This window comes from Orcinus orca, chromosome 2 (assembly GCF_937001465.1).
Source record: "Orcinus orca chromosome 2, mOrcOrc1.1, whole genome shotgun sequence".
Lineage (NCBI taxonomy): Eukaryota > Metazoa > Chordata > Mammalia > Artiodactyla > Delphinidae > Orcinus > Orcinus orca.
The window spans coordinates 184,137,212-184,153,070 of NC_064560.1; positions in this window are offsets into that span (position 1 = coordinate 184,137,212).

A 15,859-nucleotide genomic window follows, 5' to 3' on the forward strand; every position below is an offset into this window, starting at 1 on the left:
CTCTATCATGTCATGTAATGTATATATTGTACTTACTCCATGTCTAGGACAATGGACTAGATTCAATGCACTGTGTATGACATAGTGGAATTTCAGTAAATTTACGACAGAGTTGTCTACAGGATTTGGATGGTGCTACTTACTTGGTGAATTAATGCTATGTTGGTTGCATAAACTTTTAAAATAATTTTTTTTTTGTCTCTGTAACTAGATTGGGACATCTAGAGTATGATGGTTGTGTAATAACTTGACTAGGCTACAAGGTACCCAGATATTTGGTCAAAACATCATTATGGATATGGTTGTGAGGGTGTTTGTGAATGAAATTAACACTTAAATCAGTAGACTGAGTAGATTACCCTTCCTAATGTGGATGAGTCTCATCCAATTAGTTGAAGGCCTGCATAGAACAAAAAGAATGATGCTCCCAAGTGAGAGAGAATTACTTCTGCCTAATTGGGACACTGCCCTTTTTTCTGTCTTCAGACGCAAACCAAACATTGGCTTTTCCTGTCTCAAGCCTGCTGGTTTGAGGGCCGGAGCTACATCAATGGTTCTCAGGGCCTTTAGCTTCATACTGGAACTATACCACTGGTTCTCCTGGACCTCCAACTTGACTCACTCTGCAGATCTTGGAATTGTCCATATCTATAATTGCATGAGCCAATTCCTTATAAGAAATCTGTTTATATATGTCTATCTGTATCTCTATCATCTCTATCTCTATCTATCATCTATCTATCTATCTATCTATCTATCTATCTGCCTATCTAGTCTCTAATTCGTTCCATTTCTCTGGAGAATCCTAATACATAGAGTAATGAACACATATTAAGAAAGTACTCACTTACGGAATGAATAAACAATAACAGAAAAACCAGAGTCACTAATTCAGATTCTTCTTTTCTATGTAACTACAAATACCTAGTTTGAGTAATTCAATCACTGATCTGTTATTTCTCTAACCCTTATTATTATTTTTTTTTTTGATCCCCATTACTGAGTTAATATTACTGAGATCTTGGCACGTTAATGGTAATAATAAAAATAGCTAATAAAATTTTTAAGAGAGCACCAACAAGTACCAGAGTTTATTCTAAAAGCTTTATCCATTAATTCATTTAATCCTCAAAACAATTATTAGTAAATATTAATGTTACCCTGGAAAAAGCAAATAGAATCTGTTAGGCATCTCCTCTATGCCAGGTCTTATGCTATATGCTTCATATAAATTATCACATTAAAACTTCACTATTAACTTACAAGTTATAGATGCAGCACTAATAGTCACTGACTTTAATAATCAGGTTCAAACAATGAGGTATATCAGTTTGGAATCCATGTCTATGTAATTTCAAGGATCTTTCCCTTGTATTATTCTTAAGGAAACATGCTCTTTTCATCTAAATAAGCACTATTGAACTTAGTTTTTTGGGCCCATGACAACTTTTTCAGGACTTTTCCAGGGTATGCTTGGAGAGAATATTGTAAGCTTATACAAGGGTCTATGCACTATAAGTACCAAGTGCTTATCACAGAAGATTGGTGAACAGTAAAGAATGGTAACATGTAGATCTTAACAAGCAATAGTCTAGAAAATTCACAAGAAAATGGAGTTTGAGCTACAACCAAAGTGAATCTAAAGCAAGTGTAAAAAATGAAACCCATTCAAACCTGAATATATGCTGTTTCATGAGCTTCCTCCATAGCTTTTCTCTCTCTTGAGTACACTGTGTATTTATTTGCATCTGAACCATTACAGAAAGTCTTTCTTGGCTCTAAATTAAGTCACTATCCTTAATAACATAGTGACACATCTATTAGATTATATTTAATCAATGTACAATTCCATCCATTGTGTAGTTTGTCCAATTGTCCAATTAATCCGATGATATGTTTTTCTATCTAATCATGTTTCCAAATATTAGTAGAGATAGAATTGTCTGCGTCCCTAAGAAAAGACAAGCCTTCATACTTTTATAAGTCCTTTTTAAAGGAACAGCCCTGCTGGGTTTTGCCCTGAGGCATTTTCATTGCTTGTTGCTTGCTTGAAGGCTAGGTGACATTTGCAGATGGAAGATGCACCTGTCCCTGAAGGGCCACACATTCAGTAGTTGCCATTTGGTTTCTAGTTCAAAGAACATATCCCTGTTCTGGTGAGTCTGTGTCAGAAGGTTTAGCAGATATTTCAGCTGTATAAGTCACAGCAGGTGTTTTCCCCTGTATGTAGTCTTTCCAAACCAGATTTCATGCTCCAACCACTTATAATGTTTTATTAGAAAATAATTTCTAAATAGAGCTCTAAATTAAATTTAAATTTTGCAATAAGTAAAATTAAGCTGACATAGAATATGATGCTGAAGATACTGCTTCTTAGAAGTATTAAGACTTTTTATATGAGAGTAATAATCACAGTTGGCATAAACCCATGTGAAGATCTCAAAACAGTTTTACATTTCTTTAACATTATCTCAGTTTTGTTGAATTATTTTCTTTTGCTAGTGTTTGATTCCAGTTGAAGCACATTTAAGTAACAGTATATCATTATTAAAATATAGGATAGTCATATTTGGCATAGTGCTGGAGATCTTAAAGAGGTATTCATATTCCTATAAAGAGGTAAATATGAAAATATCCCCTCTCTTTTCTGTGGATAAAAGTAGAGGAATTTGGAGACATATTTTGAAAATAATGATCATTTCCCACTGATGACCATATTATTTGAAGAAAGTAAAAAAATAATTCTGGGTTTACACTTATTTTCATCATTATTTTCTTGGCATCTACACAAGCTTTGCATATTTATATATAATGCATGATCATGTCTAGGAATGTTTTCAAAACTATTCTTGGAGAGAAAAATACCAACATAACTTTAGCATCATGATATACGATGTAAGGTTAAGACTATGAATAAAGTATTCCAAGTAATATGAAATCTTATTCCAACTTGTATTTGGTCTTTTTTTAAACAAAATACAAAGTTGGGGTGGATTCTTGATCTTTTCTTCAAACAACTGTTAATATGAGTATTTAGGATCAGAAATACAGAACAGAGTTTTTGGAGTCAAGAGAGCTTTAGGGGAAAACTTTAAACTTGATGCAAACCACCTCTTTCAAATCTACAGCTCTTTGTAATTACTCTAGCTAAAGTAGAGAACGGTGTGAAAAATATTGTATATAAACATGGATAGTTAAATTAAAAGGTAGGGTCCTATTAGTCAAAACATAAACATATGCACTATATTTTCACCTCAGTAAACTAGGTGAGTTAATGACAAAAAGGGTCATAGCTGAAAACGTTAAGAGTAAGTTGGGGCACAAATATTTCCCTAAGAGGGAAATAATTATAATAATATAAACATTATCTGTCAAGACATGGGAACTGAAGTACAGAAAAGAATAGATGGAACAGCCTCTTAAACAGGTGAAAGACACTAGGACACAATCTATACAAGGGTCTAAGAGTTAAATCATTAGATTTTAAATTGATAGCATGAAAACTTCTATCAAACCACCAAAATAGAGACCTCCTTTTTTTAAAATATAGGTTGAAATTCTATGGGCAGCACAACAATTTGCTCACTCTTTTATGTTGGAGATCTGTTGGGACTTGATACATCAGTCGTGAATTGTGGGTGGGGGAAGAGTACGGAAGATAGCATTTCATTGTTTTAAGACAAGACCCAGGAACACAAGATTTTCATGCCCTTCTCATTCCTGTCTTTTTTATCTCCCTTGAAAAAGTTGACTTCCTGGTGAAAGGATATGAGACGTATTAAGCAGGGTCCTGGTAGGAAACAGATGGAATATTCAAACCAGTAATTTGAAGAAATTTAGTAAAGAGGTGATTTAAAAGGGCTTTGGCAGAATTCAGAAAAACAAGTAAGGAAAAGTGGAAGACCCTGGGGCTAGAAACAGTTCTGTAGGGACAAAACGTTGAAGAAGTTCAAGGTAGCTGTTACGACAAGAGCTCTGGTTGAGGAATGCAGCCAGACATCAATCACCTGGCAAGGAGGAAATTGGCCTCACACTCTTCCCACTTTCTAACCTCCAATTTATACCTCCTGTTGGCTAAAACCGCACAGTGACAGAGGGCAGGGATCCTCTAACGTAATCCAAAAGGCTCATCATCCCAAGTTCCAGGGTAGGGTGGAAACGGAAGAGGTGAAGATTTGTAGGGGCAAAAGTGATACTTAACACATAAGGGTAGAATAAACAACCTTTCAAAGAATTTTCTCATCTGCCTTGAGGCAAAACTATCCGATGCAAGGAATATGATTAATAATTGTTCCTTAGATTTTTGGAATTTTACTGTAGTCAATCACAATATTCAATATAGAATCAAATATAGAAAAGTTTTATAGAATCAGAAATGGAAAAATCCACAATGTAGAAGGAGTTCAGAGATGTTGGGGTAAAACAGGAAACCCTGTAGATTTAAGAGAGCAGGCTGCACTGGTCTGAAGTGTGAATAGGCACCTGGCTACCCAACAGAATTCTCTGGAATGTGGTCTAGATTTGTGGGTTGACTTCTGCCTGACTTTGCTAGCCTTTTCCTCTTTTATCATCCTGTGTTAAGGATTTATTGAATGTTTTCTGAAATTACAGCTCATGGCCAGTTCATTTGAATTTTTTCTCCACTTAGTCTTTTTTTGGTGTAGAACCTGGTGGTGTCTTCACAATCTTCATCCCATCTTGCCTCACCCCTCTGACTGAATGTTACTTAGCAAAGACTTCTGATATGAGCTGCAATAGAGGAAGCAGAGTGAGCCCTTGAGGTATTTATTCTCTTTACTCAAAGATATTTTTTGAGCTAGTCCTATCCTGTAAGTTGCTCTAAGAGTGGTACAGTAAGTGGGGCAGATAGGCAAACATTGCACAGGCATCTAATAAGAGCTGTATGAGAGATATCCAAGATAAGAACCTAGTATAAACAGGAAGGGTAATTTATAAAAAAGCAATTTTCAGGATTCTATGACAATCTTTATAATAAGTTCAGTTCAACAATATGTTTTAATATGGTAGTGTGAATTTGCACTCAGTGAATTGTTAGTTGTTACATAGGGAAAAATGTGTTTAATATGTGGTCTGTCCATCCAGGACCTTTCCAACTAGTTAAGAAGACATGAAAATCCATTAAACAATAAATTACACATTGAATAGCATGGTTGTTTAAGTTCCCAGGGAGTGAGTATTGAAAGAAAGCTCTACATAACATGAAAGACTCGACAAGATGAAGGTCAAATCATGACCTTAGCAACAGGGACTATAAAGATTGTAAGAGGAGATGGTTTTCCAAAGGAAACATAGGCATCTTCCTTTACCACTTTCAAACTAGAGTGATAAGGACTTATAGCAGCAGTGGAGTTGGCAAGAATAACAAGATTCTTGACCTCCAAAATCTTCCTTATCTATAATTCTCATGGATTTCCATCTGTCTCAACAAAGATAAAAATATGAATTCTTTTGCAGTGTGGTCTTCTTCATCTGATATGTATCATAATTTATAGTGTCTTAGAAGTCTGAAACTATGGCCATTTGGGGTTCACAATAAATCTAGAATACTTGTACTAAATCTGTTTGTGTATTTGTGTATGTGTGTATATAAAATATTGTATTTCTAAATATAAATATATGTATACACAAATATGAATATATTTACAGTGCTATCAAGTATTCTGAGTCTGTGGGATTATGGATTAGACATACAAATACCACCCAGGTTTTAAAAGCCTAATCAATTTTATGTAATCATTTTAAAGTATTTTAGGAGAAACTTTCAGTTTTCCTTTGCTTTGTTAACTCTTCATCCATATTCAGTTCTCATAAAAAAAACTTGTATGTTTTTCCTGCTTGCAGTTAGCATATTTTCTCTCTTCATGTTTGATTATTTAATTCAATATCAGGATTGCTTGGTTTGGCAAGATCTTTTAGCATCCAGGAAGTTAAAATCATGCATAGAAAATTATGTTCTGCTTCATTATGGGGGCAGGTCTTATTTTTATGTGTTGTTTCTATTATAACACATAGTAAAATATAGTCTTTCCTTTTGAAAGTACATGCAGATAAAGTTATTTATATCCTTTGGGGCCTCTTATGAAAATGTGAAGCCACCAGAATTAGAAGTCAGATTCCAGATGTTCTTTGTTTATTAGCATTCATTGCCCTAGTTCAGGTCCATGTTACTTTTGTCCTGAATTTCTGAAGGCACTTTCCATCTGCCCCACCTCTAAAGTGTTTGTGAGTTTAAAATCCCCTTGTTTTATACTCATGGCAAAGCAAATTTCTGAAAACCCACCCACCTCTGTTAAAAATGCCTAAGTGGCTCTTGGATGCCTGTTGTTTTAATTTCCTAACATGGCATTGGAAACCTTTCACAATAAGATCTAACATCTCTTTTACATTCTTATTTCTCAGTACACTCATTTCTCCGTTTACTATATAGACTGGCCAATAAGACTATGCAGCTATAACTGAACATGTCTTGTTTTTATCTGCATGTATTTAGTTATATGGTACCTGTTTCCTAAAATGACATCTCTCCCTCTCCTGACCTTGTAGTGGCTGTCTTTTTAGGCTGAAATAAAATCTCTCTGGTCTTAAAGTTTCTCTCTTCTATATATTCGTATTCCATTTATATTCTAATAAAATGTGTGTCTTTCTTGGTCCTGTGTTATTATAATTTATGTGAATATCTCTCTTTCACTGTCCAGTACTTCACTCAATAACATTTAATATGTCTCTACTGTGGGTTATGCTCTTTTATAAGAAATTTTGGAAACAAAATAGAACACAACAGAATGTTTGTGCTAATAGAGTTTATATTGAATTTAGTGGGTCAACAGCTAAACACAGTTACAAAACAATATGATATAAATGATCACAAAAGAATATATGAAATATTATATAAAAAGATAAGAAAAGGGACCTAAGTCTGCCTGCAAAAATAAAGGAAGTCTTCATTAATGGTAGGTTAATATAAAACTGAGACTTCAAGAATGAAGAGAAATTTACTTGTCAGGCAATAATGAGGAAAGACTCAGATAAATTGAGAGAATTAGATTGTTAAATGGGCCCAAGGGATTCAGTAAAGTTAGGTTTAGAGTGCATATAGAGGAAATGCAGTAGGAGTCAGGTCATAAAAAGCATTTTGTGCCCTACTAAGTCTGTAAGAAATAAGAAAGAACTGAAAAAAAATGAACAGAGATTTGCTTATCTGAAATACTGCCCAGGCTGTGGTGTAAAGAGAGGATGGCTTGGAATACATTAGACCTGAGAAGGGGAGTGAAATTAGATGATTGCTTCTGTGGTTCAAATGAGACATGATTAAATAATGAACCATGGTGGTGGCCTTGAACATGGAGAGGGAAGGCAGATTTGACAATGAAAAGAGGTAGCGGGTAGAAGTGGCAGGATTTTGTGGCTGATTGCTTACAGGAATGAGAGAAGGAGGGTTGAAACCACTCTGGTTTTGGCAAGGGCAGCTAAAGAAGCTGGCTTTCCAGTCACAAAAACAGGAAATAAGAGAGGAAAGGTTGGTAGAAGCAGCAAGAGCATGAGGTTGTTTTAGGACAGGTTGAGTTTGAGGTATTTAGAATTTTATGTTGAATTGTCAATTTGGAAGTTGGAAGAAATGTTAAAGAGCTCAAGAGAGAGATGAAGAGAGAACTCAAAAGAATATGAAAGTGTTGATTCGGGACTTGGAAACAACACAGGTAATTAAAATAGTTGCATGGAATGATGGAGTGTCCAGGCTTAGATAGAATAGGATCAGAGAGAACTGAAAAGTCTCAACGTATAAGGAGCAATAGGAAGCTTATGATTCATTAACAAAAGACTAAGAAGGAAGTTTCAGGGGAGTGTAGTGTAATGGAAGTTGAGAAAGGAGAACGTTTTCAATGGCATTACATGCTAGTAACGATTAAATATTATCCACTGGATTTGGAAATTAGGGATCCTTGATTACTTCATCAGGTCATTTTCAATGAGGGCAAATGCAGTCTTCAATAACTTCAGAAATGAAAAAGTGGAAACATCAGGTATTGTGTCCTCTTTTGATTAGGTAAGAAATGAAGAACTATTATGTGATAGGACAATAGCCAAAAACAAACACAGTATTGTTGAATGTTTTATTTTTGTGGGGTTATTTTTATAGGTGATAGATCTCAAGTATGAAATTCCTAGGATAATAATCCAGTGGAAAGCAATAAAAACAAACAAACAAAAAAAAAAAAACACTTGAGTAAGAGGGTACTTGATAGAAGTTATTTTCAGTCAAGATGATTTGTACATTTTAGAAAGAAAAGGTGATGGAATAGTCTTTGAACAATGTACGGATGAAGGCAAGATTTTAGGTGAAGAAGTGAAACAGTTGTTTTTTCTTTCTGTGAATTAGGAAACTAGGTCATTTACTATGATATGTTGAGAGGAAGGGGACTTTGAAGAAATGGGTGCATAGTTGAAATAACTACTGTGTAGATTTGGAGGACTTAAGTGCATGTTGCAGGATATCTGAGCAGTGTTCAGAACCCATCTGAAGTCAGACACCATGAAGTCTTCATGGTACCTTTATTAAGAGTTGGGTGATTTTCCTCCAAGGCAGAAATAAAGAATAGTTTGATGCAGATTTGAGGAATTTAAGTTTGAATAAAATTGAAATATTGTGTAAGGGATATAGAGGTGATACTATGAAAATTTGGAAGAATGAACCATGAGGTGTTGAAGCCAGGAGTAGATTTGATGGCCTTAAAAGTGAGTGGTAGGGGCTTCCCTGGTGGCGCAGTGGTTGAGAGTCCGCCTGCCGATGCAGGGGACACGGGTTTGTGCCCCAGTCCGGGAAGATTCCACATGCCGTGGAGCGGCTGGGCCCATGAGCCATGGCCGCTGAGCCTGTGCGTCCGGAGCCTGTGCTCCGCAACGGGAGGGCCCACTACAGTGAGAGGCCAGCGTACCGTGGAAAAAAAAAAAATGTGGGTGGTAGATTCAGGAAAAATGAGAATTTCCTTTCCTTTCGGCTGAAGGTGAGGTGTGTTGCTCTCAAACCTAAGGGTATATAAAAATAATCAAGAATATCATGTTGAAAGTTCAGGTTTTTAGGCTATCCCTACAGACTTTAAGGTGAGTTTTTGGAACCTACATTTTTAAACCATCCAGATGAGGATGTAGGAGGTCTTCAATAACAATTATAAACAAACAAACACTGGGAAACTACTTCAGTTGAGAACAAAGATTAAGAATGAGTCTGTACATGTTAATGGGGGTTGTGTTGTCATGAAACTTGAGCATTTTTTGCTGAGGAATGTAAAATTCTTCCTTCGGATAATATATTAGGCCAAGGAACTTACCAAAAACTCCAAGAACTAATAAGTGAGTTCAGAAAGGTTACAAGATCAACAAACAAAAGTCAATCACACAGGAAGATCAGCTCTGTGCTTTGTGACCACCTAAAGGGGTGGGATAGGGAGGGTGGGAGGGAGACACAAGAAGCAAGAGGGAGGAGATCTGGGGATATATGTATATGTATAACTGATTCACTTTGTTATAAAGCAGAAACTAACACACCACTGTAAAGCAATTATACTCCAATAAAGATGTTAAAAAAAAAAAGTCAATCACATTTCTATATGTTGACAATGAACACATGGAAACCAAAATTAAAAACACAGTACCAGACTTCCCTGGTGGCACAGTGGTGGCGCAGTGGTTAAGAATCCACTCGCCAATGCAGGTTACACAGGTTTGAGCCCCGGTCTGGGAAGATCCCACATGCCACAGAGCAACTAAGCCTATGCACCACAACTACTGAGCCTGTGCCCTACAACTACTGAGCCTGTGCCCTAGAGCCCACGATCTACAACTACTGAAGCCCGCATGCTTAGAGCCGGTGCTCTGCAACAAGAGAAGCCACCACAGTGAGAAGCCCATACACCGCAGTGAATTATAGCCCCTGCTCACCGCAACTAGAGAAAGCCCGTGCAGCAAGGAAGACCCAACACAGCCAAAAATAAAATAAAGCAAATAAATTAAAAAAAAAAAAAAATACACACACACACACAATACCATTTGCAATCACTCCAAAGAAATGACATATATAAGTATAAACTTAAGAAAATATGTACAAGATCTATATGCTCAAAAGCACAAAATACTGATGAAAGAAGATCTAAATAGATAGATAGACATACTGCATTCATGAATTGAAAGAGTCAACATGGTAAAGATGTAAATTTTTCCCACATTGATATGTAAATTTAATGCAATTCCTGTCAAAGTCCTAGCGTGATTCTTGCAGACATGGCCAAGCTTATTCTAAAGTGTTGTTGAAAGGTACAGGCCCTAGAACAACTAAAACAATTTTGAAAAAGAAGAATAAAATGGAAGAATTGCAGTACCAATATTAAGACCTGTTGTATAGCTTGAGTAATCAAGATTGTGTGGTCACGGTAGACAGACAGACATTTAGACCAAGAAAATTCAGTAAAGAACTCAGAAATAGACACATACATGATTTTTGGCAAAGCTGCAAACCAATTCAATGGAGGAAATTTTCAACACATGGTGAATGAGCAATTGGACATCCACAGGAAAAAAAGAAAAAGGAATCTTGACTAAACCTCACACTTTACACAAATGATATGCTAGGTAAAATGTGCAAAAAAAATGTGAACAGATTGTTTTTGAAACAGAGCTGGCAGGCCTGGAGTCTTTCCCTCCCTGGCTAGAGCCTCTTGATAGGATTCCTTCACTAGCTACTGTGATTCCAAGGTAATTCCACAGTTCTGCTAGGAAAATAGTTCTCAAAGGTTAATGTGCACCAGTATCAGCTGGAAGCTTTGTTTAAAGACAGATTGCTGAGCCCCACACCCAGAGTCTCAGATGCTCTGTAGGTCTACGAGAAGAAGCAGTGATTTATATTTCTAAGTTGTTCCTAGGTAACACTGATGCTGCAGGTATGCGGACCCACCTCGAGAACCACTGTTCTAGGTATCCACAGAGCAAAGGTGAATATTCACTATTCACAAAGGTGAATATTACTATTCATGTGATAAGGAACCAAGAGAAAATTTTGAGCAAATGACCAATGTCACTTATAATAATAATTTAATGCATATTTGGAAGATAGCTCTGAGTGAGAAGAGATTAGAAGACCAGTGAAAAGAATGCTACAGTGGTCCAGAAAAGTGAAAGGAAGGGGCATATTTAAGGAGTCAGATGTCTAACTGGTGTTTATTCGTGACAGATTGGAAGTCAGCAAAAAGAAAAGGTAGGATTAGTGATGTACTGAAACATTTTAGCTTGAGAGCTAAGTTTCCTTTCTATGATGTAACCGAGAAAATTTATCACTACCATTCAGCTATGCAAAAAGAAAATACGGTTATTTATTTTCTATAACTGATTTAACTTTCCTCCTAAGCCCCTACTCCACCAAGTATCAAAGGATGACTAGAACTTTAAATGGCCAATTAGTGGAAATGAATCTTTAGAAGGGGAAAAATGTCTCTTTCAAGAAGCTCCACCTTTTTCAGGTAAAAAGCTCAGTATCCTGTACATTCTCTTTCTCTCTGTTCTTCTAAAAATATGTCATTTTGCTGTTTGAGGAGGAGTGAGGGGTATTGTGACTTAGAGGTATCTGAGTGTCAGTGGCATTGCCACCTCATGGTCTCAGATGTCACTCCCTCTGTGGTTGTTTTCTACCATCATCCATGGTTATTGATATTTGTATTCATGATGGTTTCCTCTTTCTGATGCAGGTTGTTGTTGGTCCAGCTGTCCTCTCAGCATCTCTTGGTTCTATTACCAAGACAGGTGGTAACTTCTGGTGTCCTGCATGTCATGTGTTGACCATGAACAATCAACAGTGTAACCCAGCTCTCTACTTAAGCATCTTCTCCCAAATATGCCATTCAACTACTTCCACACTGCACTGGATCTAGATCCCAGGCAAATCACCTCCTTTGGGAGGTTAACAACCTACCCAGGCTTTTCACAGGAAATCAAGCTATATGTTCTCAAAGTCTTCATATTTTATTCTTCATATTTATAACCCTGGGTGTGAGGAAAACAGAATTAATGGGCTCTTCTCTTACCATTTCACTTCTTCTTCTCACATGCCAAGGAAGTAAAGGGGGGTTCTCCATTTTCTTTCAGTGTTAGGGAAGGAATTCCCCTGTATAACATCGTCTTCATTCCTGAGGTGGCATTCATCCTGCCCCTTTTCCAGAAGCCACAGTCATGGATGAATACAGGTGAAAAATGGTTATGTTAATAATGTAAGATACATAAGAAGGCATGAAATATGCAAAATATCTCAGCCACAAGGAGATAGAGAATATGAAAGAGAAGCTACTTTGTTAGAAAAGACGGCTTACCCTGCTTGAGTGATATTGAATTTGTCTTGCCATCAGTCATCCAGATGGAGATAATCCAACAGAATCTGGGGACATAGATCTGAAGTTCAGAAATAAGATTGTGTTGAAAGTATAGATATAATAATTCTCCAAGTAATTCTTCAGGTTGCCTGGCCATTTAATTTAAAGCAAAACAATCAGTTAATTAAAAGCTGTGTCCTTGGCTGGAATATATTCAAGCTAATTGGAGTGGTTTTACCGTCATTTTTTTTTTTTTTCCGGAATGTCAGACTAGTTAACTATTTTGACTATAACCATGGATTATACTCTATGTTTAATAGTTACTTTTGACATTGGGAGTTTGGAGAATTAATTTCACATAGTAAAATTACAGATAGTGACAGAGTATTGTAGAAATGGTTCTATTTATTTATTATGAAAGTCATGTGGTTTCAACTTATTTCTGAGTTGCACTGAAGAAGGAACACGTTTATAATTACTCCTGCTCATACTTACAGCTCAAAGTTTCTGTTTGATGGGGGACTTGAAAACACATTCTGATTGTGGTGAGAGCTCTTCTGGAATCTCCTGTCTTTGCTGAGCTTCCATCATTTTCCTGCTCTTTCTTCTTACTGTCTCCTACCCCAGCCCATGCCAGAGTTTTGCTCTGTGATCCTGTTTTCCTTCTCTCTAATCAGCCACTTTTCAGATTTTTTTTTCCTGGCTTTTCCATGTATTTCTCCAATGTCTGAATGTTGGAGTCCCCCAGAGCTCTAGGCTGGGCACATTTTTTGTTCCTCTTACCCCTAGAGACCTCCTGCTGTCCTCCAAATTAACTACTGTGTTAGCCATCACAAATCAGCAGATGACTTACATTTTATATCTCTAGTTCTGACGTCTGTGAACTCCACATAGTTCAACACCTGTCATCTTGGCTCAGAATTATAAGAAATCTCAAATTGAAATTATCCAAGTCAGAATTCTTGATACATCTTCTGTATTAGTCTACTCAGGTTGTAATAACAAAATACCGCAGACAACATGCCTTAAACAACATAAATTTATTTTCTGATAGTTCTGAAGACTGGAAGTCCACGTTCAACGTGCAGCAGGGTTGGTATCTGGTAAGGATTCTTCCCTTGGGGTGCAGATGTCTGCCTTCTCACTGTGTTCTCGCCTGGCATTTCCTTGGTGACTTTGTGTAGAAAGAGAGAGAGGGATCTCTTTTTTCATATAAGGTCATAAATGCTATCAAATTAGGATCCTATCCTCATGACATCGTTTAATATTAATTACTTCTTAAAATCCATGTCTCCACAAACAGTCACATTGAGGGTTAGGGCTTCAATATGAAATTGTTGGGGGGGAACACAATTCAGTTCACAGCCCCATTTCAGGATTCTGAAACTTTTGTTATAGGGGAAGTTGAAAGCAGATGCTACTGCAAGGCTAATTCCATTCTCTGGTGTCTCTTATAAGAACACTAATCCTATCAGATCAGGACCCCACACTTATGACCTCATTTTACCTTAATTTCTTCCTTTGAGACATTACCTACAAATGCAGCCACACTGGGTTGGGGGAGGGCTAGGGCTTCAACCTATGCATTTTGAGGGGACACATATATTCAGTCTATATCATCTTCCCACCTTGAGTCTTCTCCCACAGTCTTCCATACCTCAGTCAATGAAGGCATCATTATTAACTCCAATCCTCCAGTCATGTAATTGGTTGTATCATGAAAATCTGTGCTGAATGTGATCATGTTTCCTTTCTCCACACTTGTCTCTCTAAGCCTATTGCAACAGACTCTGAACAGGACTTCCTGCTTCCGCTCATGCTTGTCAACAATCTCTTCTCCACAAACATAAATCAGATCATTTCACTATCCTGCTCAAAACATTTCCATATCTTTCATGTCACTTAGAATGAAATCCAATGTTCTTGCCCAGGTTTTGATGCCTTACATGATGTATGAAGCTACCAACTGCCACCTCTTTCCTACCCCTGTTTATTGTGTTATTATACCCCACTTGCATCAGTCTTCTTATGAGTGCTCATGCTTCTTCTTCTCCACTTTTGCATCTGCTCTTTCCTCTGTCTGGAACGTTCTTTCCCTAGCTCTGTGCATGGTTTGATGCCTTCATTCAAGGCCTGTGTGAATAGTGTTTGCTTCTGCTTCCATGACTCCATCCTCCATTCACGTTTTAATCCCTTGTAGCTGGGTACCACTTTGGAGAATCTGCTCTTACTACCCAAAATGCTAATCTAACAGAGAGGTTTCAGCTTGTGCATAACTAATGCTTGCTGCAGCACTTGACTCTTGGGAACTCTCTTTCTTGAATTCCTCTTTGCCTTTCATGACACCACTATCTGAAGTATTGATTTATTCAGGCATCTTCTAGGCATTGGGTGTGCAATGAGTGTCACTCATAAAACTGACATTCTTCTGAGGGCGAAGGTAATGAATAAACAAGTGAATGTATTGCAGGTCACCTCTGTAGAAGAGACCTTTTCTAACTACCCTGTCTAAATAATAGTCTTCCTTCTACTTTCTACTTCTTGGCTCTGTACTTATCACCACCTTCCATGCTGTTATACCTAGAATGTAAGCTCTCTGAGGGTAGGAGGTCAAGAACTTTTTTAGCTTATCTTTGCTATGACTGGTTTTCAAAGCACTGCTTAGCATGTGGTCATTGTGGCTAATAAATATTTTCCAAGTTACTAAATTACTGCATTATTAAGCCAAAATAATCATTATTTGATGCCCTGCATCTTGGTGTAATTTCAAGTAATTGTTTTTTCTTATTTTTGATGTGGACAATTCAAGCATTCACAGGTTGTTAGAAAGTGTGTACAGCATCCACATGGTCCTGAGGGAAGCTGGATGCAGTTTACACCATTACAATAAAATTGGAAAGAGAATAGAGAGGTATGAGATTACTCCACTGCTTGTCCCCAGGGAGAGGTTTATAGTGCAAAAGGTAAAGACAAAAACTATAAACTATTTTTTCTTGATTTGAATGAAAGGGTCAGTGTGGCTGAACAACCTTGCATACTTCTGTGGTTCATTGAGGAAGAAGTCCAGGCAAGTTCACATCAACAAGAGGTTGATTCCCTCTTTTACAATTTCTAGAAATAATTGCAGTAAATACAATTTCTAGAAATAATTGTGCCATCATTCTTGTTGTTCCTAAGAATGTTTTGGTCAGTTGCGGAAAACAAAACGATTTCCTTAAGCTTCAGAATTTACTGGCAAACTCTCAGTGAAGCTGAGGAGCTTATAAAGTTCTAGAAAAGCACGACAGTGTAGACTGAGTGAAAAAATGTATGTGTTTTTTGTTGTTTTTACTGTTAGAAATATATCACTTAATGAATTGTAGTGTGTAAATATTCCCTTTTGAATCCACAATGAAATCCTGGTTTCAGAATGTAAGACTCACACACACACAGATACACACAGACATATTTAGAAATGAAGCATCTTGAAGATCAAGCATTGAAAATTG